General features: G+C 34.1%; 2 protein-coding genes and 1 pseudogene across 2 annotated transcripts in view; all 3 read left to right on the top strand.

Moving 5' to 3' along the window:
* The window catches only part of LOC115968461 (TMV resistance protein N-like), a 63724-nt gene extending 47017 nt beyond the window's left edge, over positions 1–16707 (top strand). Inside the window, exons 6-9 of the mRNA XM_031087865.1 lie at positions 15499–15544; positions 16289–16356; positions 16475–16558; positions 16632–16707. The gene's annotated coding sequence lies outside the window, so the exon portion shown is untranslated. The remainder of the gene's footprint in view (positions 1–15498; positions 15545–16288; positions 16357–16474; positions 16559–16631) is intronic.
* The window catches only part of LOC115967257, a 53882-nt pseudogene continuing 31907 nt past the window's right edge, over positions 4691–26665 (top strand).
* LOC115968459 overlaps positions 9846–26665 on the top strand; it is a 34698-nt gene continuing 17878 nt past the window's right edge. The window contains exon 1 of the mRNA XM_031087863.1: positions 9846–9939. The gene's annotated coding sequence lies outside the window, so the exon portion shown is untranslated. The remainder of the gene's footprint in view (positions 9940–26665) is intronic.

Raw genomic sequence — 26665 nt, 5'->3', positions numbered from 1 at the left:
GACTTCCCTTTACGAGACCATTTAAACTCATCGGTTTCTGACGGCGTGGGGAAGTGGAGTGGGTATATTCTCGTTTACAGGTTTTCTTGGAAATTTGGATAAATTAAATGCCTCCCGTTTCGTCCTTCATATATAAGGAGAAAGGTAAGCGGTTATTTTTCTTACACAGAGACTTTTTAATCCTTTTAAGGTCTGAAACCCGTAGCCTCCCCCAGAGTTTCCTTTATTCGCTAGTTTACACCTTGAATTGTGATACATTTGAGATAAGAGCAGGAATGAAGGGACCATACCCTTCCCAGAAATGTTATGTTCTTCTGAAACTTAAAATGGCTCAGTCAGGACAGGGATGGCAGAGACTCAAGATACCTCTCATCCTCCCTTCAGCCAAAATTCGAAGCAGGGGCTCATCGTGCCAAACTTTTAGTGCGATTGAGCTGGGGTCACCCATTATCAGTACCAGCCGCTCTCTTACGAGCATAGCTAATATGACACCAGCGTGTTAGGAGTCAGGGCTGACGCAGGGACTAAGTGTCCCTGCTTCTTCCTCTCTTCCTTCACTGGTGTCTTCTTTTGTCTCCCCTTCTTCTTCTTTCCCATCACCAGATCCATCCTAGTGCTTTTCCTTCTTCCTCTTCTTCTCCTCTTCCACCAAGGGAGGTCCTCCTCTCAATATAGGTGCTACTGGGGTAGAGTTTGGAAAGACTTTGGAGCAGGGCTTAAAAAGACTTTTGGTTGTTTGTCTATTTGGTTTTTTATTGCTTTTGTAATTCGTTTTCTATATAGGCTTGTTTAAGCCCTTCATTATACGCTGTAATACCTCTTTATATTAATAAAAGTCGTTATTGCTTTATTACATATGTTCTATCTCTTCTTTTTGAAATGGTTATGCCGTGAATAGATGTACTACTCTGTGACTTCTTTTTTATTTTTATACTTTGAATGATGCTTAAGGCCGAAATCCCAGCTAATAAAAAGACCTTGCTCTGTGCTTATTGAAGCTAGCCGTCGTAAGAATGTTGATTTGAACAAATGATACTTAGGGTAGAAATCCTTACAAGAAAAAGATGTTATCATGAACGTATTGGAGGTATTGTGTACAATAAGACCGACCTGAAAATGAGTTGTATACCCCAAACTTAAACGAGATGATGACGGAATGCTCGATGCCGTGTAGGAAATAATCATCCGAGGATATATAACCCAAAATGAACAGTCCCTGCAGGTCGCTGAATAATAAAACGTTTCACCATCTTCCTAATAACTTTCCTAACCTTAACCTTTTATGGTATTTGGTCCGAGGATTGAGTGACTTAGAATTCTTCTTAAGTAACTGACTTTCCCAAAGGTCTGAGTCCGAGGACCATGCATTACCTTGGTCCTGTCCAGAACTTGATATTTAAGTAGTTGGTTTCCCCATAGGTTTGAGTCCGAGGACCACGCAATACCTTGGTTCTGTCAAAAATTAGATATTTAAGTAGTTGGTTTCCCTATAGGTTTGAGTCCGAAGACCATGCAATACCTTGGTCCTGTCCAAAACTAGATATTTAAGTAGTTGGTTTCCCCATAGGTTTGAGTCCGAAGACCATGCAATACCTTGGTTCTGTCCAGAACTTGATATTTAAGTAGTTGGTTTCTCCATAGGTTTGAGTCCGAGGACCATACAATACCTTGGTCCTGTCCAGAACTTGATATTTAAGTAGTTGGTTTCCCCATAGGTTTGAGTCCGAGGACCATGCAATACCTTGATTCTGTCCAAAACTTGATATTTAAGTAGTTGGTTTCCCCATAGGTTTGAGTCCGAGGACCATGCAATACCTTGGTTCTGTCCAAAATTAGATATTTAAGTAGTTGGTTTCTCCATAGGTTTGAGTCCGAGGACCATGCAATACCTTGATTCTGTCTAAAACTAGATACTTAAGTAGTTGGTTTCCCCATAGGTTTGAGTTCGAGGACCAGACAATACCTTGGTTTTGTCCAAAACTTGATATTTAAGTAGTTGGTTTCCCCATAGATTTGAGTCCGAGGACCATGCAATACCTTTGGTTCTGTCCAAAATTAGATACTTAAGTAGTTGGTTTCCTCATAGGTTTGAGTCCGAGGACCATGCAATACCTTGGTTCTGTCCAAAACTTGATATTTAAGTAGTTGGTTTTCCCATAAGTTTGAGTTCGAGGACCATGCAATATCTTGATTCTGTCCAAAACTTGATATTTAAGTAGTTGGGGGAATTAACCCCTCAGTTATGGCATGAGACCTTAGTTTAGGGGGATTAGCTCCTCGGCCAAGCCTCTAGAACCATCAGTGCTGCTGATGCTACGAAGCGCAGCCCCTAGCGAAGAAACGTAGCCCCTAGTGGAATTTTACGCTAGAACACTACAACCGGCTGTTAGAAATGACAAGGGGACTGTCTCGACCTACCGCCTATACCAACACACAAGCCTTTCCCACAGACGGCGCCAATTGTAAGGCTACAATTTGTAACGACCCATAATAATGTTGGGTTCGCACGTAAAAAGGCCCAAACAATATCATTTATAGAGCGTGGGTTTGAAAGGTTAGGCCTTGATCACAAGACAGTAGTTTTCCGCGGTGTTCATACATAATTAAATCGTGTTCACCCTAGGAGTCTTTCTCCTGGAGGCGGGCTGGGAGGCTCTGATTTTTGGCCATTTTTCCCAGCCCCTCCATCCGAATTGCTTGTTCCTCCTTTTATATTCGTCTGCACTCCTTCTCCTTCGTCCACGTGTAGGATCGATTTTTCCACGACTGATACTTGTCCCATCAGCCCATATCCAAAGTGGTTGGGGGTGGTTGTAAAAGTTGAAGAGCATGGCTCTGCTAGATGCAGAATGCTTTATTGCAATTCTGGCAGCCTTTTACTCGTGCTGTTCCGCACTGTGATCACCCTTCCTTTTAGGGGCATTAATGGCATGCCGAGCAGGAGCTTGTCCTCGGCCATTTCCTCAGACCGTCCTCGACTCTCATGGTGTGTCCTCTGCCCTGTATCTCCTCGACGCAGGCCTTAGGCCCTAACATGAAATGGGCTGGGGTCACAATCTTTCTGGCCCCACATCATCAATTACTTTTTCTATAAAATATGCCAACAAGAAATACGTATAAGAGAAACAGTTATATCTATATAAAAATTCACTAAGACAAAAGATGAGGAAAAATCAACTATGCTAATAAGTGGTTTTTTTTTTTAAAAAATGACGTTTTCTTAGGTAGGATGCATATTTTTGGTTTTTATTGAGGGGACCCTGCCACCTCAAAACATAATGTGTGTTTGGGTTAGGGTGAAAAATGAAAATTATTTTATTATTTAGCTTATTTTTATTACTATTTATAGCTCTACTGTACTTTTTAGTACTATTTATGGATTTTATTATATTATTTCAACTAACTTTTACCTTTATTTACAATATTTTTAACAATAATTTTTTAATTTTAACAAAATAAACGGTATCTAAACTTACTAAGAATATTCAAAAAGTGGGCACCAAAACGCGGTGAAGGATATCCTCTGTGCTTTTGCTTTTTATGTTTGGCATATTCAACTGCTTTTTTTTCTTTATATAGGGAATAAATTAGAGACCGTGAGTCTAAAACAAAAAAGTCATTGTTTTGCAATTTCTACTTAACTTCTTACGAGAGTGTAAAACAAAATGTCACTCTTTTGCATTGTTTCTTAAGTTTTATTGAAATTTTTCAAGCACGAGGATATAATAAGCACATGTAATTTAGATGCTAGATTTTTAAAATTTACACTTAATATAAAGATATATAAAAATTTTGATGGGCTTTTTTTTCAAACTAATTTGAGAGAAACTTAAAAAAAAAAAAAAAATTGATACTCTATAAAAAAAAGAAGACTAGAATCATTGACAATTGATATTCTATCTTCTATATATTATGAATAATATTAGAGATACAAACTATTTTACAAAAAAATTTACAAACTGTTAATGTGATATTAATTATTGGTAAATGAAAAAGTGATATTAAGGGTTTGTTTGGATAGAACTTATTTTGCTGAAACTGAAAACTGAAAACTAAAAACACTGTAGCAAAATAATTTTTAAATGTGTGAATAGTACTGTGAGACCCATTTTTAATGAAAAATTGCTGAAAAGTGTAATTTGTGGATCCGTAAACAGTACACATATACACTGTTCACTGTGGAAAGTCAACATTTGCTGTTACTGTTTAATGAACAGTATATGAACAGTAACCACATTACACCAAAACGCGTGAAAAAAAAAAAAAGGAACAAAAACGCAGCTTCACAAATGCAACGCAACTTCAGTGGAATCCAAACACTCACTAATAATGGATTTAGATAAAAATCATTAAGAGGTTGATCACGTAAACATTTTATAAAAATATTATAAAATAATTTATGACTGCAATATTATTCTTGTTAATATTATTAAAAATAAAAAATCAATTATGTCAAAACTTTTCAATTTTAATCCAACTAATTTATCTCACCTTCCGAGTTTCTAATCAGAATATTCGTACACGTGAGAGTGAAATGTGATGGAACAAATCAACTTTAACTTGTTTGAAGGAAAGTTGAAACCGCGTGGGACCGTTGGTTGGAAAGATTGCAGCACGGAAACTTCGAGGAAGAGGTACTCTAAAACTACTTTGTTTTTCTTTTTCTATGGAATAAACACGGTGAGTCAAATACAAAGAGACACTGGTTTGCAATTTCTACTTAAGACGCGTAGGAATTTCTCTGCTATAAAGGCTCTTTTTCAAGGCCTTTCCTATTCCCCTTCCTAATTGTTCATTCAACCTAAGCGTTCCATTCAAATTGCTCTTTTTCACCATCGCCGACCCCTGCCCCTACCGACCCAAGCCCACCCGATTCATCGTCCTTCTCACCCATCTTCGAAGCCCAGCTCCGTTCATCCATCATCCTCACCGAAGCTCTCTACTCAATAAGCCATCACCGACCCACGCCCCATCGCCGAGCTGTTACCGACCCAAGCCCTATCGCTGATCTTTCTCCACTCTACAGGTACTTTCTCTTAATTTGCATTTGGGTCTTTGTGTGTGTTGTTGATTTAAAGGCTCTTTTTCAAGGCCTTCATTCCTATTCCCCTTCCTAATTGTTCATTCAACCTGAGCGTTCCATTCAAATTGCTCTTTGTCGAAAGACACTTTTTTTTTCTTTTTTTTTTTGGTGTTGTTTACTCATCTCTTGTACTTCTCATTTCATCACATCTCTGATCTTTCCAATCTTCCCCTCATAGATCTTGATGGCAACTTTCCCGATCGTTGAGGGAGACTCCTTTTCTTCTTCCACTCAGAAGTGGGACTATGATGTCTTCTTGAGCTTTAGAGGTGAAGATACTCGCCATGGTTTCACTGGCCATTTATATCAAGCCTTGTGTGACAAAGGTTTCAAGACCTTCATTGATAATGAAGATCTCCAGAGAGGCGAAGAAATTTCAGCGGAACTTATCAAAGCCATTAAATCATCAATGATTTCAATAATCATATTCTCTCAAAACTATTCATTTTCCACTTGGTGCCTCGAAGAACTCACCAAAATTCTTGAGTGTAAAAGAATTGGACAAAAAGTTTATCCAGTTTTTTACAAAGTGGATCCATCTGAAGTACGCAAGCAGGAAGGTAGTTTTGGATTAGCACTAACTACACATGAAAAAAAATTTGAGAATAACATAGAGAAAGTTCTGAGGTGGAGGGCAGCTTTATGTGAAGCAGCTAGTTTGTCTGGATGGCATTGTGAGGATGGGTATGTATCTTATCACTAATCTTGTTTCTTGTTATAGCTTTCAAACCTCTGATGGTTTTGTTATGACCACTAAATACCAAATTACGATAATATTTTATTACGATAATATTTGCTATTGCTATCTACTAAGGCACTGAGAGCAATGCTACTACTAAGGTATTAAAGGCCAGCACAAATAGAAGGTTTATTTTTATATTTTTACTTGATAGGTAAATTACAAACACATCTAATGTGCTTTCATCCGATGATTTTACCTTTCACCCACACTTGTGAGAGAAGGAAGTGTGATTTAAATCAAGGCTCATCAACTTAATAATTTGCAAATTTTCTTAATCATTTCATTTTCAGAGTATTATAAATGGGCTAGTGTCGTAGGATGAAGGGGCGGCAAGTGGCATGAGGAGAAGAACAAGAAGAGGGGGTAGTGACATAGTGTTAGGAGGAGGGAGAGGGAGGGAGAGAGAGAGAGAGAGAGAGAATTAGCACTCAAAAGAAGAAGAAAAAAAATGCACATTTACTTAATTTAAAAAATGTGTCACTTGTAAGTCACACATCAAATCATCTTGAATTTAGTTCATTTTTGTATTCATATTTCCAGCTAGTCTAATTATGTTTCCCATGCTCTACAACTGGCAGTTTTCCTGAATATCAGTTTATCCAAGGAATTATTAGAGAGGTATCAAGTACCAAACCAAATCGCACAAAGTTATTTGTTGCTAAATACCCAACTGGAGTAGATTCTCGTGCAAAAGCCGTAGAAAATCTTTTAGATATTAAGTCAAATGATTTTCGTGTGGTTGGAATTCATGGCCTTGGAGGAATAGGAAAGACTACAATTGCAAAAGCTGTTTATAATAGAGTTTCTAATCTATTTGATGGAAGTAGCTTCCTAATGAATGTCAAAGAAAATTCAGGAACAGATTGTAGCATAATCAAACTACAAGAGCAACTTCTTTTTGAGATCTTAGGGAGTCAAGAATTTAAGGTGCACAATACATCCAAAGGAATCAATATGATCAAAGAAAGACTTTCAAGTAAAAAGATTCTTTTGATTCTTGATGATGTGGATAAATTGGGCCAAGTAGAAAATTTTCTCGGAAAATGCGATTGGCTTGCTAATGGAAGTAGAGTTATTATAACCACAAGAGACAGACATCTGCTAACCACTCTTGAAATTGATCCTTTATTCTACGAGGTTGTGCAATTGGATCGACATGAAGCTTTTCAACTCTTTAGTATGTACACCTTCAAAAAAGACAAACCTGAGGCAGATTATTTACAACTTACAAATCAATTCATATGTTATACCAATGGCCTTCCATTAGCTCTAGAAATTATAGGTTCTGATTTACGTGGAAGGAACATTCACCAATGGAAAAGTGAATTAGAAAAGTATAAGAATATTCCTAACAAAGAAATTCAAAATATACTAAAAGTAAGTTTTGAAGGGTTGGACAAAAATGAAAAGGATATTTTCCTCGATATTGCATGTTTCTTCAAAGGATTTTTGAAAAATTATGTTGTGGATATCTTAGCTGCCTGCAATTTATATCCGGATTCTGGTATTCCAAATCTTATTGATAAGAGTCTCATAAGGGTTGGATCTGGCAAGTTATGGATGCATGACTTGATACAACAAATGGGTAGAGAAATTGTTCAACAAGAATCAAATGAGCTTGGAAAACGTACAAGGCTATGGTGTTATGATGATGCTTTAGAAGTTCTTACAGAAAATACGGTACAACTTCTTTTTCTTCACTTTTTTTTAAGCTAAAAAAAAAATCAATTATATTTTTTCTTTTTAATGTTCAGAAAAATATAAGTTTATCATTAACCTATTTTGTTTAAAATTTCAAATTGTTATGATGTTGACAAATTCTATTGTGCAATGTGTTCCATCCAATGCTCTATCCAAACAGGGTTCAAATAAAATTCGAGGCATAATGTTGTGCTCCCATAAACCAACAAAGGTGACATTGGCAGCTAATGCTTTCAAAAGGATGAGAAATCTCAAATTTCTTATAGTTCATAATGTGCACATTTGTAATGAACTTCAATATCTCCCCAATGGATTAAGGTTGCTTCAATTGTATATTTATCCTTTTCCCTTACCATCCAATTTTTGCCCTCAAAAACTTGTTACACTCGAGGTGCCACGTAGTTGCATTCGGTTGGAGAAGTTATTTAAGCCGGTATGGTTTTCTTTAAAATCTATGTTCAAATTTTTTTAATTTAAAGTTTGTTGAACATAAGGTTTTTTTTTTTTTTTTTTTTTTTTTTTTTTTTTTTTTTTTTGGTCTCAATTCCAGAATTTGAAAAATATCAACTTCAGTGGATGCGAGTCTATTACAAAATTTCCTAATTTATGTGCCCCAAACTTAGAGATCTTGAACCTTTCATATTGTAAAAATTTAGTTGAGTGTCATGAGTCCATTGGATTTCTTGATAAGCTTCAAACATTGCGTCTTTCTTGTTGTGAAAAACTTCAAAATTTTCCAAGCCATCTCACGTGGAAATCTCTCAACAGTTTGGTTACTTCATTCTACAATCATGATTTTTTTTCTTTCGTATTTTCCGAAAGGGATCCCAACTTTGATGATATCACCTACTTTCATGGTTTATATAGCTATTGCTGTAAAAATGTTATGGATCTTGAAGATATCATCCATAAATTACCACCGTCTGAGAGATTATGTATATATACTGGCAAATTGAGACCTTGGCGTGAATATGATACTTCTCAACAGTCATTTGCATTTCTAGATCTAAGCAATGTTCAAAATCTAGATCTGAGTAATGTTGGAAATCTAATTGAATTAGATTTTTTGATGAAGTCTGATTACTTTCCTGTATTAGAACATCTATATTTAAATGAAATCAATATTATTACCATCCCAAAAAGCATCACTAAGTTTACTAGATTAGAGACACTTGGAATAAAAGGTTGTAAGTATCTTCAGGAAATTCCAAGGCTTCCACGATCTATAAGAAGGGTGTATATACTAAACTCCCACTTGCTACATCCACAATCATTAAACAGATTGTTCAGTCAGGTGTTTCTCTCTCTCTCTTTCATTCAATGTCATATAGAAACACTCTTTTTGCCTTCTAGAAAATACATTCTTAAATTTGTTTGAATTTTTTTATTGCAAACAGTATGGAGAATCTTGCCTACCACAACAAATTCCATATGATTTCGAGAATTATGAAGTTATACTACCTGGATCAGAGATTCCAAAGTGGTTCAATCATCAAAGTGTTGGAAATTACATTTCATTCTGGTTCGGTCGTTACTTTCCAAAAATTTTATGTTGTGTTGTTTTTGAACCGGATCTGTATGAAGTGCTTTGGTGTTTTAAGGTTCAAGTCTCCTTGAAATTAAATGGAATATTGTGGAAGAAAAGCTCTACTTCGGAAATCCATCGGTCTACGGGTATTAATTGTAATCATATATGGTTTTTTACGGTATTTGATTATGCAGAGGTTGATTTAGAATATTTAAATCTATTTGATCGGAATTGTGCGGAGGTTGAATTTGATTGGAATGCATTTGAAGGGATATCTCCTATCCTAAGTTGTGGGATCCATGTTGAATGCATCTGTCCTCTTGTTCAAAAACTCTCCACCGACACTCTCCCACCTACTTCAATACCTGCTTTCCCCATTTGTTCAATTTCAAACACTATCACGCCTTCCCCCCACCTCTTAAACTCGAATTCAATGGAAACAACATATAATGATTTTGACTCTCCTTTGGAGGGCTCTCATGATGATGAATGTGATTTGAGTTTGTCACTGTGCACTTCTTCCATGGGAAGAAATTATCTGCCTACTCAGCCTCAGGTCACTGGCCCTGTTGACACTAGCCACATTTCTTTATTACGCTTGGGTCTGCCAGTTTTAGGAATTGGCTCAAATGTTAGTGAGGGATTTCATTTGGGTTCTTCTTCAATGGGCCATAACTTTGTCAGTGATGATGATTCTGACTTCAATTGGTATTCTCTACCGAACAGTGATGATGATTCGGACTTCAATTTGTATTCTCCATCGAAGAAAAGGAAAAAATCTTGATCGAACTTGGAAGAAGAAATATGCCTCCATCTGAAAAAGAACTTTGAAACAATTTTCTTCTTCATTGTTCCCATTCCATTTCTTTAGCATTTGATGCCAAGGTATGTCTCTTCTTTTTTAGTTGCATTGTTTCATTTGCATCTTTGGATGCTGGTTCATTGGATTGGTACCAACATAATTTGAATAGAAACTAACCCAAAGAAAATGCTGAATAGATGAAAGAAATTATGAAAAACCTATTTCAATTTTTAGATAAATTATGAAAACAAGCAGTTACGTGTTCATCGCATAATCTCTCTCTCTCTGATAATGAAGCTACTCTTACTTCTTGATTTATTAAAATTTTGAGTCTTACTCCATTTCTCCATTGTTAGCATAATATGCGGGTATTAGGATTTTTGACTATTAGTCTATTACTAGCCAGCACCAATTCTGAAAATTCAAACTTCATTAGTAATGACCTTATATGCTAATGCCATCCTTAATTTCATAGAGCAGGAGGTTTTGAAATGGATTTGACTACGCCAATATTCGTAGTTTAAAGGACCTTTGAACACACCATTACATTTTAAATGCTTTCTTTTTAAAATTGTTGGTGATAGTATATATTGTCTCAAATTTCATAATCTTGTAAATGTGTTGGGAATTATATGTGGATTTTTTATATTAGCTTGTTTGTTATTGATGATTTCCTCCTCCACTATGGTTGGTACTGATTTTACCTTCTAGGTTGATCCATTAGTGGATTTAGCACTTCTGGAATGAATTAGGGAGGTCTTTAATCCGGTGGCAATAAAAATTTATATTGTTAAGACTTTTTCGTTATAACGTTTTGGGTGACGCTCTTTGGTTTTTTCACTTCACTTGGGCATGCTATTTTATAGCTTTAACTATGAGTGAAATGTGTCTTTGTTATTGATTGTTGAACTCTGAAGTGATGATTGAAAAATTGAATGTGTAGAACTGAGCTAAGTTGCTGTTTGAAATCCTACTAACAAGGTTTTGTTCTTTTACATCAAGTTGTTCTTCAACCTATGTAATAGTGGAATATTCTCTAGCTTGCAAAAGTATACCAATATTTTTTCCCATAAATTAATGCAACTCATTATGTTATAAAATTCAATTGGATTTGCTTGGTGTCTTTGGAAGTGTTTTAGCACTGCTACTACTAAGGCATTAAGGCCACATTTCTTTGCCAAAATTACACTTGGGTCTGCCAGGTTTGGGAATTGCTCAACTGTTAGTGAGGGGTTTCATTTGGGTTCTTCTTCAATGGCCCATAACTTTGTCGGTGATGATGATTCTGACTTCAATTTGTATTCTCCATCGAAGAAAATGAGAAAATCTTGATCAAACTTGGAAGAAGAAATATGCCTCCATCTGAAAAAGAGCCTTGAAACAATTTTCTTCTTCATAGTTCCCATTCTATTTCTTTAGCATTTGATGCCAAGGTATGTCTCTTTTTTATTAAACTGTACTGCTGTAGCTGATTTTTTAGTTTCTATTTCCTTTAGCTCTTGATCTTCTTGTATTTGTTTCTTTGTTCAAAGTGTTCACCATCGTGAACATGATGTTCAATTTTTTTCAATAAAAGTCTTATTACTTATCAAAAAAAATGTCTCTTTTTTATTAGTTGCATTGTTTCATTTGCATCTTTGGATGCTCATTCATTGGATTGGGTACCAACATAATTTGAATAGAAACTAACCCAAAGAAAATGCTGAATAGATGAAAGAAATTATGAAAAACCTATTTCAATTTTTAGACAAATTACGAAAACAAGCAGTTACATGTTCATCGCATAATCTCTCTCTCTGATAATGAAGCTACTTATACTTCTTGATTCATTAAAATTTTGAGATTTATTCCATTTCTCCATTGTTAGCACAATATGCGAGTATTAGGATTTTTGTCTATTAGTCTGTTACTAGCCAGTGCCAATTTTGACCTTATATACTTGTGCCTTCCTTAATTTCATAGAGCAGGAGGTTTTGAAATGGATTTGACTTTGCCAATAGTCGTAGTTTCAAGGTCCTTTGAACACACCATTACATTTTAAATGCTTTCTTTTTAAAATTGTTGCTGATAATATATATTGTCTCAAATTTCATAATCTTGTCAAAATGTTGGGAATTATATGTGGATTTATGATATTAGCTTGTTTGTTATTGATGATTTCCTCCTCCACTATGGTTGGTATTGATGTTACCTTCTAGGTTGATCCATTAGTGGATTTAACACTTCTGGAATGAATTAGGGAGGTCTTTAATCTGGTGGTAATAACAATTTATATTGTTAAGACTTTTTCGTTATAACGTTTTGGGTGACGCTCTTTGGTTTTTTTCTCCTCACTTGGGCATGCTATTTTATAACTTTAACTATGAGTTAAATGTGTCTTTGTTATTGATTGTTGGACTTTGAAGTGATGATTGAAAAACTGAATGTGTAAAACTGAGCTAAGTTGCTGTGTGAAATCCTACAAACAAGGTTTTGTTCTTTCACATCAAGTTGTTCTTCAACCTATGTAATAGTGGAATATTTTTTTGCTTCCGAGGATGAAACAACATAATTTTTGGGGGATTGGTAGGGTTCTTTGGGTTGGTGTTGGATAATTTATTGAAATTTGATCTCAATTTTAGCAATAATTCACTACTTTTGGTCTGGTTCTTTGGAATCAAGTGTGAATTAACCAAAAAGTGAAATTTGTGATAAATAGGATTTTAAATCATGGGAGTTTAAATTCTTCATTTATTAATTTCCTTGTAAATAGCAAAGTTTCATCCAAAAGCAAAATATCTATTTCTATTCCATGTAAATTAACCAGATATGCTTTTGATTTTGTGTCAAAAATAATTCTTGAACCTGATTTGAGGGGTGAAGACCCAACTACAAAAGATAAAAGCCCAGGTCAAGAGCCATTAAGCACCCTGGAGAAGAGTATGTGCCACAATGCACTGAACATCTAGTTAGGAGCCATTATCTATTCCTTCTATAAATAATACTACAAGTACCTTAGTTTTGTTACTTTGTTTGTAAGCTACAGACTTTTTGAATTTTAGGGGAGAAGGGAATAAAATTAGATAGGTGGCATGAGCTGCTTCTCTTTGTAGTTTTCTATTTTTCCATCTTTGCATTGTACATATTTTGAGTGAAAAGTACGAGGAATAGCAACTGGTTATGTGAGATTCATTTGTGACATATTCATCATTTGAGTGTTTATATAAGTTTTTTCTTTAATCCAATGTTTAATTGGTATCTATATTATTGGGGTGAATTTCAGGGGAGAAAATACTTTCCTTAAAAAATGAACCTTGGATACTAAGTCATAATGGTGCTTTTGTTTATGTTTCTGTATGGTGAAAGCATGAGATTCAAAATCAATCTGTACAGTGGCTCAGTGCCTAGAGTTTCATACTTTTTTTCCCCTCATTTTCTATATTGTGTTGGCTTGATAAGGAGTGTGCGGCAGTTCGACCTGAGCAAAGTACAAGTCAATTTGTTTCAAGCAATAGTGCCAACACAGAAAATTTAAGCAGCACAAGTAGGCCAAGGTTAATTGAAAATGAGGACGGCTTCCTGGAGCTGTGCTGCTTGCAAGGGCTAGGATTCTGGAGAGGTTGAGAGGGGTGCCTCTTTCTGCAAACAGGTCAGTGCTTACTGTGATATGCAATTTGGAATTTTCCAAGGGTGAGTATGGACATTACATGAAAATTATTATCTATTTTTTGTCATCAATAATATGTTTATGCCAAAATTGTCATGATACATCTGCGCAATGCCAAGATTGACTGCCACCAATGCTTTTGATGGTGAAGTTATGAAAGTATTGAATCGATCAATCTGATACCATATTTTCAGGTCTGATGATGGATCCATTTTTCTTCTCTGACTCCACTTTTAGATGGACCTCTATGTGTAAAAACTGGGTTATAGTGACCCATTTAATTCTTATGGAATGGCCAGAAAAACCTGCTTAGATAATATCACTCATCACTGCCACAATTGGGCCTGACTCATTGCCAGTGGATTCACATACCTGTCCTCATGCAAATGCATACTTGCTCACTTCATATTAGCTATTCCTTGCTTTCCTCTATCCTCCGTTTTCTGTCATTTCACTCCATTGATCCATAAAACAACTGAGTAGCATGTGAGGTAACAATTATATGGTAACTGCAATTCATGAGCATACCTTTGATAACTTTAGGTGAACGTACTTTGACCATGAGGTATATTGGTTAAGGTCTAATGTTCTGCAATGGAAAGAACAAATTAAATGGACATGCTTTTAGTATCCTTTTTGCTTGCCTGCTGGGATATTTCTTCTACTTGTTTTGATTTTTTAAATTTGTGAGCCTGTTCTCTAAGTGTTTGGTTGCTACTACCATATTATACGTAGAAACTGTTTTTTGTTCCTTCACTACCTTTAACTCACTATATATATTTGTAATCTTCCCTACTTTGAAGTTTAACTGAACTGATGAACCTTCACTTTGATGCTTTTAAAATTTTAGTCTCTTTAGAAGAACTTTCTTTTATTTATATATGAGCGTGCTTACAGTGGATAGTTTGTCTGTGATGGTTCCATCACCATATTAGAAGGCCTATTTCTGGTGATTATAACCTTTTTAAATTTTGATTTATTATTTAGATGTATTTGGACTAAAGCTTGTAATAGCCCAATTTAGAGTTTTTGAAGCTCGTCTTCAGTGAATTTTCTAGTCATACAAACAAAGTGAGAAGTAGGTTAGCTTCCTGTTTCCTTTTGTTTCATGCTACTTTTCTTCCCTTTGTCCTGTAAGTTTGAATTCCAATATGCTTGCCTAGTTATTGTAGATTAGTGGTAGAGCTGTCTTTAGTACATGTAACTATCCTTAAAGGGACAAGATGCACACACCAGTCATGGCTTGCCTTTTTGGTTCATATATCTGAATCCTATATTATCTGTGTTAGTATAACTGCGCCTTTTTAAGAGGAGGGTAAAAAATGTTTTTATTAATAAAAAGGAAATCGAAATAAGCTGTGTTATCATTTTACTTATCAACTGGAAAAAAGGCTATATTATCTTACAGGGGAAATCAACCAGACTCTTTTTTTAAATAATTTTTTGCTAGATAGCACTGGGTGTATGTTAGGATTTTGTCTTAGGTTTTTTCTAAAAAAAGCAAAAAAACTCTCGTTCCAAAAAAAAAAAAAAGGCCCCTAGGTTTTTTGAAAATAAGTTGACTTTTATCTTTTTGCCTCAAATTTAGCAAATAAGCTCCAGGAAACTATTGGAAGTCAACGAAAGTGGAAGTGATTTTTCATTAGTTGGGATTTAAAAAATGATTTTGGGTATCCCATATAACCTGAACTACTTTGTTGTATCTTGCTTAGTATTTGGACATTTAAATTGGAGACATTATCAGCTTTACTATATAGGTTACTGTTCTGGGAAAAAAGGGACTTGTTTAATTGCTGTTTGATACATTCATACCTAGTAAAAAAATTTCTATGAGGTTAGAGTAGTCTAATTTAACTTTCAAATGATGTTTAGCGGGGAAGAGAATAAACATTCTCTAGTTTTGTGATAGTTCCCCATTTGTGCTATAAAAATTGTGCTTTAGTGTTTAAACACATACAATAAGTTTTTGACTTATTATCTAAAATTTTCTGTCTAGATTGGTCTGAGATGGAGGGCAGAGAAGGAAGTCATATCTGGGAAAGGTATCTTATTTCCCCTTGTTATTTTAGTAATGATGTTTTTTCATTTTTGTCTGTTAATGATTCCTTGGGGGGATTTTATGTTCTAACCCCTTAGCCTGCTAATAGAGAGGACCCCTGTAGTCCAACCCACCTGGCCCAGCTTTTCCCAACTCCCGGCCTTATTTCTATTAAATATATGATTCATGGTATAACAATCCCACCCACCTCTAAATGATTAAGTGGTAAAAGACTAATTTACTTGACTCCTTTGTGGCTGAACTCATAGGAATTAATTCCTACATAAAGGAAGCATGTTGCCATTGTTATATTTTGTAACTCTTTTGAGACCTATGAAGTTTTATAAAATATTAAGTGCTTGTTTCTGGTGCATGTATGTATATACATTGGTGTGGATGTTAAGCATCATTCATACAATGAGAAGGTAAACTTGTCCATACTCTTGTTGGAATTTCATTATGCATCTAGGCAGTTTGGCACATTCTGTATTAATTTCCATGTTATGCTACGCATCATACTGCTATCTTACTGGTTCTAAAGTCTACTTTAAGCATGGGATGAGTGATACTGATCTCTTTTCATCTTTCCTTATGCTTAGAAGATTGAGATAAAAGAGGAAGATAATATTTATTGTTAATCTTTCCCCATATATGCGCCTCTGTACAAGCATCCAGCTATATTATCAGCAGTATCTAAAATTATCCCTTTAAGTTTTGTATCTTATCTTACTCGATTGTTACATTGCAGGTCAACTTTAGTTATTCTGAAGCTGGAGAAAACAAACAAGCACTTGTGAAATTGGTAACTTGTGAGAGGTGAGTTGGCTTTCGCTGATTCTTAGTCTACTTATGAATTTGTGATGACAACATAATTGAAGATGTATAAACATGTTATAATGTTTTTTTATTTTTTATTATTGATCGTTCTCAATAGATGTGCGGATAAGCTTCATTACAAAAGGCAGAAAGAGAAGGAGCAATCAGAAAAAAGAGAACGATAAGAAAACAAAAGAAAGAGGTGCCAATTCAAGCCAATAGCCTTTTTTTGTGCTCGTGCCTATTTACTGCTGATTAAAATTCCATTTACTTAGTCTATTTCCAGGAATTGGTCAAGGAGTATTGATGAAACAGATAATGACTGCGAAGGGAGCAAGGAGAGAAGAAAAGGTCTGAACATTCCTCTGGTTATACTCCATTTTTTGCATGATGAGACATTCTTGTGCTTATATTCAGTTCACATTTGTATATATGATTTTATTTTGTGTGTCAAAATCTTTTTGTCTGTTGTTGGATCATGGATGGCCATGGAATTGATTGGTGCGCCAAATCCAATTTTCAAAATCTGCTGTTTGGATGTGCACTAGTTCCATGGAATAAATGAAATGATGTATAGATGAGTATCTTAATTCTATTACATTATTAACTATTAAGAGGGATTTGACTTCCAAAATTGATAATTTAGCCCCCCATTTGTTTGACTGATCATATCTTAAATTTTGATGATTGCTTAATTATTAGTTTATCACAAGTTTAATTTAAACACCTAGATGGATCTGTATATTGGTATTGGGTAAGATAGGTGGTTAATGATTTAAAGGAAAACTTTTGGCATAGGTTGCTTAGAAGTTTTTCCCCAGTTGCTACATTGAACACACCCAGGGAAACATGGGTGAGGAATTTTTCATGAATGTTCCTCCAGGATTCACATGTTTTGCTGGAAGAGCTGAAGTAGCTGTGCAAATATTCCCTATTGGTTTACAGTTTTGGGATTTGTTGGTTATTTATTTTCTTCTACCATAATTTTCTTTCGTCTAGGGCTGGTGTTGAGAAAGAAGGCAAGGACATTTTTAAATATCTGTGGATCTTTAGTCTCCGCCACTGGGAAGCTTTTGACTTTCCCATTCTTACCAACTAATCAGCAATCATCTTTACCTAAAATCACTATTCTAGGTCCAGGAGGTTTCCCATTATCGCTAGGACATGCTCAATGTTGCATGTTCGGGCTGTCCAGTGTTTTGACAATTTCTCATTCTTATAACAGCCATGTAGCTTGTAGAGTTGAGATTTTTTTTGCTTCCAAATTAGAAGTAGAAATGGGTTTAAGATTTTATGCAAGTTAAGTGCATCCTAGCTTTAGTTTCCTTCATTTGGCTAAGCAAGTCTTCTATTTATAGGTCTGCCAATAGTTGTGATTATTACAATAGAGTGAAAGGATAGCTTATGGAAATTTGCACTGGTACACTCCTATCTTTTTTTTAAGGGATAATTATACTTTGCCCACCTGTGATTTGCCTCTAATTCTATGTGCCCACCCATGGTTTAAATTTTGACACTTTGCCCACCTGTGACCTACCTCTCCGATTTCCATTACTCTAACACAGAAAAGATAAAAAACAGAACCCCACACGGATCAAAACTCACTCTCTCCAAGAACTCACTCACTCCCATCCAACCCAACGAAGATCCACAACAAAATCCACATAGATCGGAGATGCAAGCACATGGGACGTAAGTACTAACAAATCAAGATCCTCATAAGCAAGGTACCCATTGAGATATACATTGAAGTACAGCAAGTGCACGACTAACAATATCACAGAAATGCAATCGAACCAAGTATTGAGCACCACCTGAACCACTGGAAAATTCCAAGTGATGTTAAACCCTGAATCCAAATTTGTGTTTTCCCTATTCATTTCTTGGGCAGTCATATACACAGCATCAGGCCCAATCTCTTGACTTGCACCTCCAGGTTTTTGTTTTTAAATTTAAATTTCAAACCATCTAATTTTGATGAGAAAAATCACATTCAAATGTGTATGAAGGTTAATAATTTGAATTTAACCTTCTTCAAATTAAAACCGACACCGTACATCCTCATCTTCTTCTTCTTCTCCTTCTCTGTTCTTCAAATCCTGGCCGTCGGTAATTTGTTGACTTTTGGTGGGGTTCTGATCAGACAGAAGGAGGTCGCAATTGAAGACCGAGAAAACTGGACTGATCTGACTGTCCAACACAACCACGTCGTCCTCAGCTTTACAAACGGACGCGAACTTGGTTTCGCTTTGATTCACAAAATATAGATCTTGCCAAACATCAAATGGTTTGTAAATTGTGCAGGAGGATTAATAACCTGAAGTTTCTTTTTTTTTTTTTTTTTTTTTGTGGGTATTTGCTTAAATTAGAAAATCAATTTGAAATTCAGAAATTTGGATGTTTTTTCATTTCTGGGTCTGATTCTCACTTGCTGGTTATTGGGTTTTTTCATTTTTTATTTTTTATTTTATTTTTTTACTTTCTTGGATTTAATTTGGTTTTGTTGCTTCAGATTTACTAAGTTGTTTGAAGAAGCACTTGACACATACTAGCATTGCATTGCATTGTGTAGGTTCTTCGTTGGGTTGGATGGGAGTGAGTGAGTTTTGATCCGTGTGGAGTTCTCTTTTTTACCTTTTCTGTGTTAGAGTAATGGAAATTGGGGAGGTGGGTTACGGCTGGGCAACGGTGAGAATCACAGGTGGGTAAAGTGTCAAAATTTAAACCACGGGTGGGCATATAGAATTATAGGCAAACCACAGGTGGGCAAAGTGTAATTATCCCTTTTTTTAAAAATATATTTGCTATGATCTGGCTTTTTACTGTTTTTTATTTTTTTATTATTATTTAGATGAGGCATTCTACTGGTCTTGTGAGCTGACATTTTTTTAAAATTGTTCTTTGCAGGAAAAAAGGCTTCAATTTCAACTGATGATCATAAAGTTGATGATGATGATAACTTTGATGAGTTTCTTGAGGGGATGTTCCCATGATCGACTGCTGCCATATTTAGATGGATATATTTGCTTGCCAACATTGACAAGATGATAGCAAAATGCTGAAGTTCCAAAATGGAATGAACCTTGGTGTTTCATAGTTCCAAACATTTCTTTACCCTTTAAATTCCATTAAACCGTTATCTGTGTATCCATTAGGAACAGAAATTAACATGTAACCTAGGGAAGCAAATAGAATGTATAAAACCGAAGAAGAAGCCACCTGGTCTCAGTCAGGAGGCTTTAGATTGTTTGCACCTGGAGGTTTTCAGCAGCAAGGTTGAAGGGGCGGTATCAAGAGCTTCACAGGATTGTAGTATATGTCTGGAGACATTCGTAGAGGGAGACTCGCTTATACGCTTGCCATGTTCCCATAGCTTCCACTCTGCCTGCTTGGATCCCTGGCTTCGAACTTGTGGTGACTGCCCATATTGTTGCAGAACTAAAACTATAGTAACAAGTCACAACAAAGCATGAAAGAGTTTGATTTTTGTTTCTGTTTTTACTAGAAATGTTTTTGTAATCTGGGTTTTCCTACACGTGTGAAAGTTTTGGCACTGACCAAATTACTTTTTTTAATTTTTAATTGTGTGCATATGTAATTATTGTATCTCCCGCTCTGTTGTACACGAGAAAATCTGGTCTCGTTCTATTTCTTGACTGCTATTTTGAAATTTGAATATGTGTTTTCTGTGTTTTATTGTTTTAGATTACTTTTGATCTCTCTCCTCTATTCGAGAAATTTAGAAGGTATTGACAGTCAAAGCCCACAAAGCCTATAAATGATGTTGGAAAGACCCAACAAGTAGTACTGAGGCCCAAAGCTTGCACACCTATATATATATATATATATATATATCTGAAAAAAAAAAAAAAAAAACATAAATTAAAAATGATTTTAACTTGAACATAATAGAAAGACTAATCGAATGAAAGAAGAAGAGAGCAATTATTAAGGGGTTGTTTGGATTGGCAATTCTCATCACTCAATTCTCAGTTTTCATAACTTAATTCTCAAAAATGGTGGGATCCATCTCAATTCTCAAAAAAAAGTTTGTTGGACAAGTCATAACTCAGTTTTCAATTTTTTGTTTCCATCACTCAATTCTTTAATTTTTGAGTTATGAGTTATGGAAACTGAAAAAGGTGTTTTCAGTTTCCATTACTCATAACTCAATGACATTTTTGTAATTAAACACACGAGGGACCCACTCAACAGCAACTTTTGACCAACTGACTTTTTTTTTTTTTTTTCTTCTTCTTCTCACTGGTTCGGTCTTCACTGGGTTTTTTTTTTTTTTTTCCTTTCTTCTTCATTGGGTTCAGTCTTCTTCACTGGGTTTTTTTTTTTTTTTTTTTCCTTTCTTCTTCATTGGGTTGGTCTTCTTCACTAGGTTTTTCTTTTCTTTTCTTTTTTTTTTTTCACTGGGTTCGGGTTTCTGGGTACTGAAAAAAAAAAATGCACTGTGACAGGCTTGGGCCCCCCAAATAGTGTGAAAAATAGTGAGTGATGGAAACTGAGTGATGAAGGCAAACGAATGTGAAAAATTGATTGATAAGTGATGAGTAATGAGTGATGAGTGATGAGTGACGGAAATTGAGTGATCAAATTTTGTTGGCCAAACAGGCTCTAAACTTATGCTTTGGTCCTTATTCTATTTTTCATTTTAATTATTGCCAAAATAATATTATAAACTAGAGAAATAATTTTTAAATATAGTTATTTTAGGTTTCAGGGTAGAGCTCAATTTGGAGTGTCAATTGGTCCTTAGTAAGGATGTCATAGTGTGCTTAAATGGCTCCTGTAAAAAATTTAAAATTTGATTTTGGATCAATGATTGTGGTTAAAAGGTTCCCGAAAGAAATTTAAAATTTGATTTAAGATCAATGATTTTAGGCAAAATTTGAACATAAATCCTTTATTTGAGGGGGGGAAAAAACTTTATCATTTAAGTAAATTAGAACCCACAAATTAATTTGAATTGATTATAAAAATAAGAAATTCACCAATTACCTAGCATCATTTTTTGGGTACCTTTTATTTGGTTAAATTTTAGTATAATCTATATATATAATAATAGGTGAAGCAGAGAGAAACTCAAATTAGAATTCCTAATTAAAGTTCTAATTTTGTACCATGTGTCTAAATTTATCCTTCTAATTTTTCAATTTAAATCTAAAATTAGAATCCAATTTTGCTCCATTTTTACCATGTTAACGCTAGGTTCACCTCCCCTCCTAGAAATCTGTTTTACATTTAAATGTTGTGCTTTTTTTTTTTTTTGCTAAATAAAACCTTTTGCTCTTCTTTAAATATCAGACACCCCTATTTACAGGTTCACCTCCCCTTCTGCCAAAGCCAACAACGACAACAACATTGATCTCTTTACCTCCTTGATCTCAGACATCAAATCCTACTCTGGCAACAACCCTCTTCTCCTCCCATGGCTCTGGTATGCCTCTCTCTCTCTCTCTCTCTCTGTGGGTAGCTCTTTTAATGGTTTTAAAAAGTGAGATTGTTTGGCATTTTGTATATACAGAGGGATCAGAAAGATGAAGGATTCGTTGCCTTCGCAAGTTCTGAACGAAAAGCTGCCATGGTTTTTGCAGAAGTGCGCATAGACCTTCGATTCTGATCATCGTTACAAAAACGACTTACGGTACCTCCGCGTTTGGTTACGGTTGGTATTTTACTAATCCATCACTTTTTTCTTTTTCTTTTTTTCGTTTTCTTCTTGATGATTTCGATTATGGGTCGTTGGGTTTCCTAGAAGTTGTTTGGTTCCTGTGGAAATGAAGGGGAAAGATGTGAAAATCAAATTTGGATGCACTTTAGATTTTTTTGGTTATCTAAATGTTGAGAATTTATTCATTTATTTTAGTGTGTAGATGGGTTTTTGTGGATGGTCTGAGAGCGCTTTTTTTTTTTTTTTAGGTAAACTACATAATTGGTCCCTAACTTTTACACCATATTCAATTTAGTCCCTAACTTTTCAATTGTGTCAATTTGATCCCTAACATTTCAATGTCGTGTTAATTTAGTCCCTAATGTTATATCTTAGATGGAAATTGCTAACATGACAAACGACCAAAATAAAATTTAAGTTTATTGTCTCATCAACGTAAGCTAATTTTTTGTTTTGACCATTAGACAAGTCATAAATTTTCATCCAAAAGATAACGTTAGAGACTAAATTGACACGATACTAAAATATTAGGGACCAAATTGACACAATTGAAAGGTTTGGGATCAAATTGAAATATAGTGTATAGGATAGGGATAAATTATGTAGTTTACCTTTTTTTTTTCTCTTCAACTACCGTTTCAAATTGTATAAACTACCCACAGATCCTTTTTCCTCTGCTAAATGTAATTTTATGGGGTTCTTCTTTTTATTTTTGGCTACCTGTTACCTTAATTTCCCATTTATTTTTTTTCCCAATTTATTGAGTGAAGTTTTCTTCGATTGTTGTATTGGTTAGATTTTATTTTTGTTTGGCAGATTTTTGTTAGGTTTGCACTTTTTTTGTTTGCCTTTATGTTTTGTCGATTACTGTTGAGTGTAGATTTATTGATGACTTCTCTCAAAGTAAAATTATGGTTTCACTGGAATTATTTTTGCATTTTTTTAATAGAAACAAACGGATAGATAACAAAGATTTTTTTAAATACTGCTTTGCCAAATGGTTTAAGGTTTGGCTACCTTTTTCCCGAATCTCCCATTTATTGTTTCAATTTCTTGAGTTCTGTTTTGTTCGATTGTTGTATTGATTAAATTTTTGTTTTTGTTTGGCGGATTTTTGTTTGGTTTGTGCTTTTTTTGGTTAGCCCTAAAATTTAAATTGATTTATGCTTTTGTGCAGATCTATGTTTTGTTGGAAAAAAAAAACATTGATTATTGAGAGTACAGTTATTTATAATTTTTCAAGTAAAATTATTGGATTTTTTATGTTAATTACCGAGTTTTTGCAGATTGAACCGCATTTTCTCTGATCGCCTTTGTTGTTTTTCTTCTAGATATTTAATTTTATTATTATTTCTCTATTGATATATATATATTTTCATCGTTTTGCACCTTTTGGATTAATTTATGTGGTATCATTCTATTTTTATAGATTAGTCCTTAAAATTGTTGGAAATTTGGAATTGCCTTAATTTTTTTTACCCTTTTTCCAGCCGCCTTATAGAAGGTTGGAATTCTACTCAAATTTTTGTTCACCATGCTTTGTAATCAATTTGACTTATTTGTGTTTGTGAGGTTTTACTCAATTTCAAGCCAGTTTTGTATATTTAGTTTGTGGTCCCTAGCATAGTGTTTCATGTACTATAATTGTTGATTTTATAATTCACATAATTTTTCATATGTGGGTGCACCCACCCTTTGGCATTAGTTCTTGAGTTTTTATTGAGAATTTTGCTTCGCAACCCAATGAAGAGGTAAAAAGAAGACAGTGGGCTGATTTTCTATAGATGAGTAATGGAATTCTCAGGGATGTGCTTTAGCAATACAACATTTTGAATCAAAAGAAGGGGTCACATATTAGGTTTTACTTGCTCATTTATTATATTTGTCATTTGCTCTGTTAAGTTTGACTAATTAAATTCTTGCAATATTTAAAATACCTTGAACTACTCAAATGTATTTTTGATTGAGATCCATGGAGGAGGGTACCAACTGTAGGTTTCACAATAGTAACTTTTTGTAATACAATTTCTAGAATTTCGAAGGCCACTATTTTATGAGCTTATGATTTACAAATACTATAATGAAATGCAAGAATAACCTACTAGGGAAAGCTTACAACAAACCGATACATTATCGACATAAACTTGCTAGAATTATAATCTTAAATTCAATGTTTGTGACTAGACTAGCACATGAGATACCTAATACATCAATTAAATAATTCTGTGCATTGAGCGGGTTAAAGACCATTAGTATAATAGCAATGTTGTTAATAGAATCGAATTTTGTTGCTCCAAATTGATTTTTTTGCCAATTATAGTCTGCATAGTCCACCAATATTACGAAAGAAAGTGGCCTCCATGATGCCTAGAAGGTAGAAACACTGTATTATTGTTCTAAATTCCTAATACAGACATTGGTTAAATCAAATATTTAGTAATTACTTGAGTTCTATTTGACTTGGTTTCTATTAATTTTTGTATTGCTCAGGCTTTTAGGCTCAGTTTATTGGCAGATTTTTTTTTAAATGTTGTTGTTGTTAGCTTTGCTTATTTTGTTTATTCATTTGTTTTTTTGTGTATGTCTTAGTGTCTTGGATTTGAGTACTTATAGATGATTTTCTTTTATTTATTTATTTTATGAATAGATGATTACATAATAATGGGTGGAAAGTTTCATGAATTCCATAACTTGGGTGTGCCTATAATTTAATATATCTTTTTCTATAATTTTGAAGTAAAGCCTAATAAATTTGAGGAACCTTTTGTGTAATTAATCTTGATTCTTGCTGTCGAAATTAGAAACTGTTATCAACTTCCTTTTAATGACTATTTTTTACTTTTTCTTGTAGTCTCTCTTTACACTGTTCTCCTATTTTTACTATCCCTTACTGAGTACTTATATACGAAATAGGACATAGAATTATTTTAGTGTTATTAAACTTCAATTTGGTTTTATTAGACATTCAGATTTCTTACTGTTTACTTCAAATAAACCTGCCATGTTTTGTGTTTTCAATGATATTTTTATTCTCATGTGCTATTGTAGATTTATCACTGCTTTCTTTAGGATATTTGTGTCACATTTGGTTTGCTTTTGTTTAGAGTATTTGGGTTAATTAGTTTTGGGTATTTGCCAATGATGTTTTTAAATTAGAGAAAAAGAAACACAATCATGTCTTTCTTTTCCTTTTTCTTAAGAGATGAATGGTGACAATCTTAAGTTTGGAAGACACTGTATATTTTTTCCACAGTGTTACCAATGGAGATAACCTTAATAGAAGCTTAAATTAGAGATATGCACATGTTTTGATCCTAGCCACTTTGAGATATACATATATATTTTTGATTACCTTCTTGATTTGTAGCTGATATTTATGCTATAACTGTTAAAATTATGCTTTAATCTTGATTTGGTGTACTTTACTTTCTATTGCATTCATCTCTGAAGTTGTATTGTAACTATTGTAATTTGATATTGTGGTTAACATAGTTCTATGGTGCATAGATTTATATTAAAAAACGATAAATTATACTGTTTCACAATGTTAAAACACCGTTTTGTTTTATAGTTCTTTCAATAAAAAGAAAACTAACTGTTTAAAATACATAGCAAAGGCTTGCAATACAGGAGGAAAAAAAAAAACCTGCGATACAAAGATAGAGAAGGAGAAAAAAAAAAAAAAAAAAACCCCTTATGACACAGATATAGACCACCGTTCATTCCCTCACTGGACTTAGACATTTTTATAGATTATGAAGATTAAAAAAAGATTGGTTACAGTTTTGGATCTTCACTGTAAATGAACGGAAGTAAAAACAGTTATATGTAACTAATCTTAAAGATGTTGTTGGGATCAAATCAATATAATATTGAACATTGTGTTGATATTTAAGTTTTTGTTCTCATCAATTTAGTTTGATGCTGTTTGTTCTGTAATGAATATGTGTTGTTCATTCTATTATGCGTGTTTGTTACCAGTGTTCTTAAAAAATTCTATTACGTATAACTAATTGTCAAATACAATTGTTAACAACATTCTATGTAATTTTTATCTATTTGGATCAGTACATCAATCTTTGGCATCCACATCCAATTGAGGGTTCCCTAGCATGTGTGTAAGTGATTCTGCTGATCACTGCTAAGTATATAAAAGATCTTATACTCTACTTATAAGTAGATTAAAGTTCTTTTGAGCTATCAACGATGCTTTCTCTTATTAACCAGTAACTCTATCAGTGTCATATACATTCCTTTAAACCATTTTAAACCTGGCAGATTTAAGGTGTTGTTAGTTTCATTAACGTTTATAATATGCCATTACTAAAATTTAATTGTATTGTATAAACTACATGCCTATAATATAACTGACAAATACCTAATTGATCTATCAACAAATATGCCTAAAATATAAATTGTATTGCATAAACAACAAATATAACTGACATATTGGTTTGCCAAAAGGAATGATTATCGATTGTGGAAAATTCAAAGTGTGATGAACTTTATCCTTGTGATTATCAAAAATTTGTCATTACGTCTCATTGAATATAAAAACCAAAAAAAATTCCTTTTTAAGATTTCAAATTTTCATCCCATAAAATTTGAATCATCTGCATTTTCTAA

This window comes from Quercus lobata, chromosome 11 (assembly GCF_001633185.2).
Source record: "Quercus lobata isolate SW786 chromosome 11, ValleyOak3.0 Primary Assembly, whole genome shotgun sequence".
In the NCBI taxonomy this organism is placed as follows: Eukaryota; Viridiplantae; Streptophyta; class Magnoliopsida; order Fagales; family Fagaceae; genus Quercus; species Quercus lobata.
The sequence above is the reverse complement of the archived record's forward strand: the minus strand, read 5'-3'. Positions and strand labels throughout refer to the sequence as shown.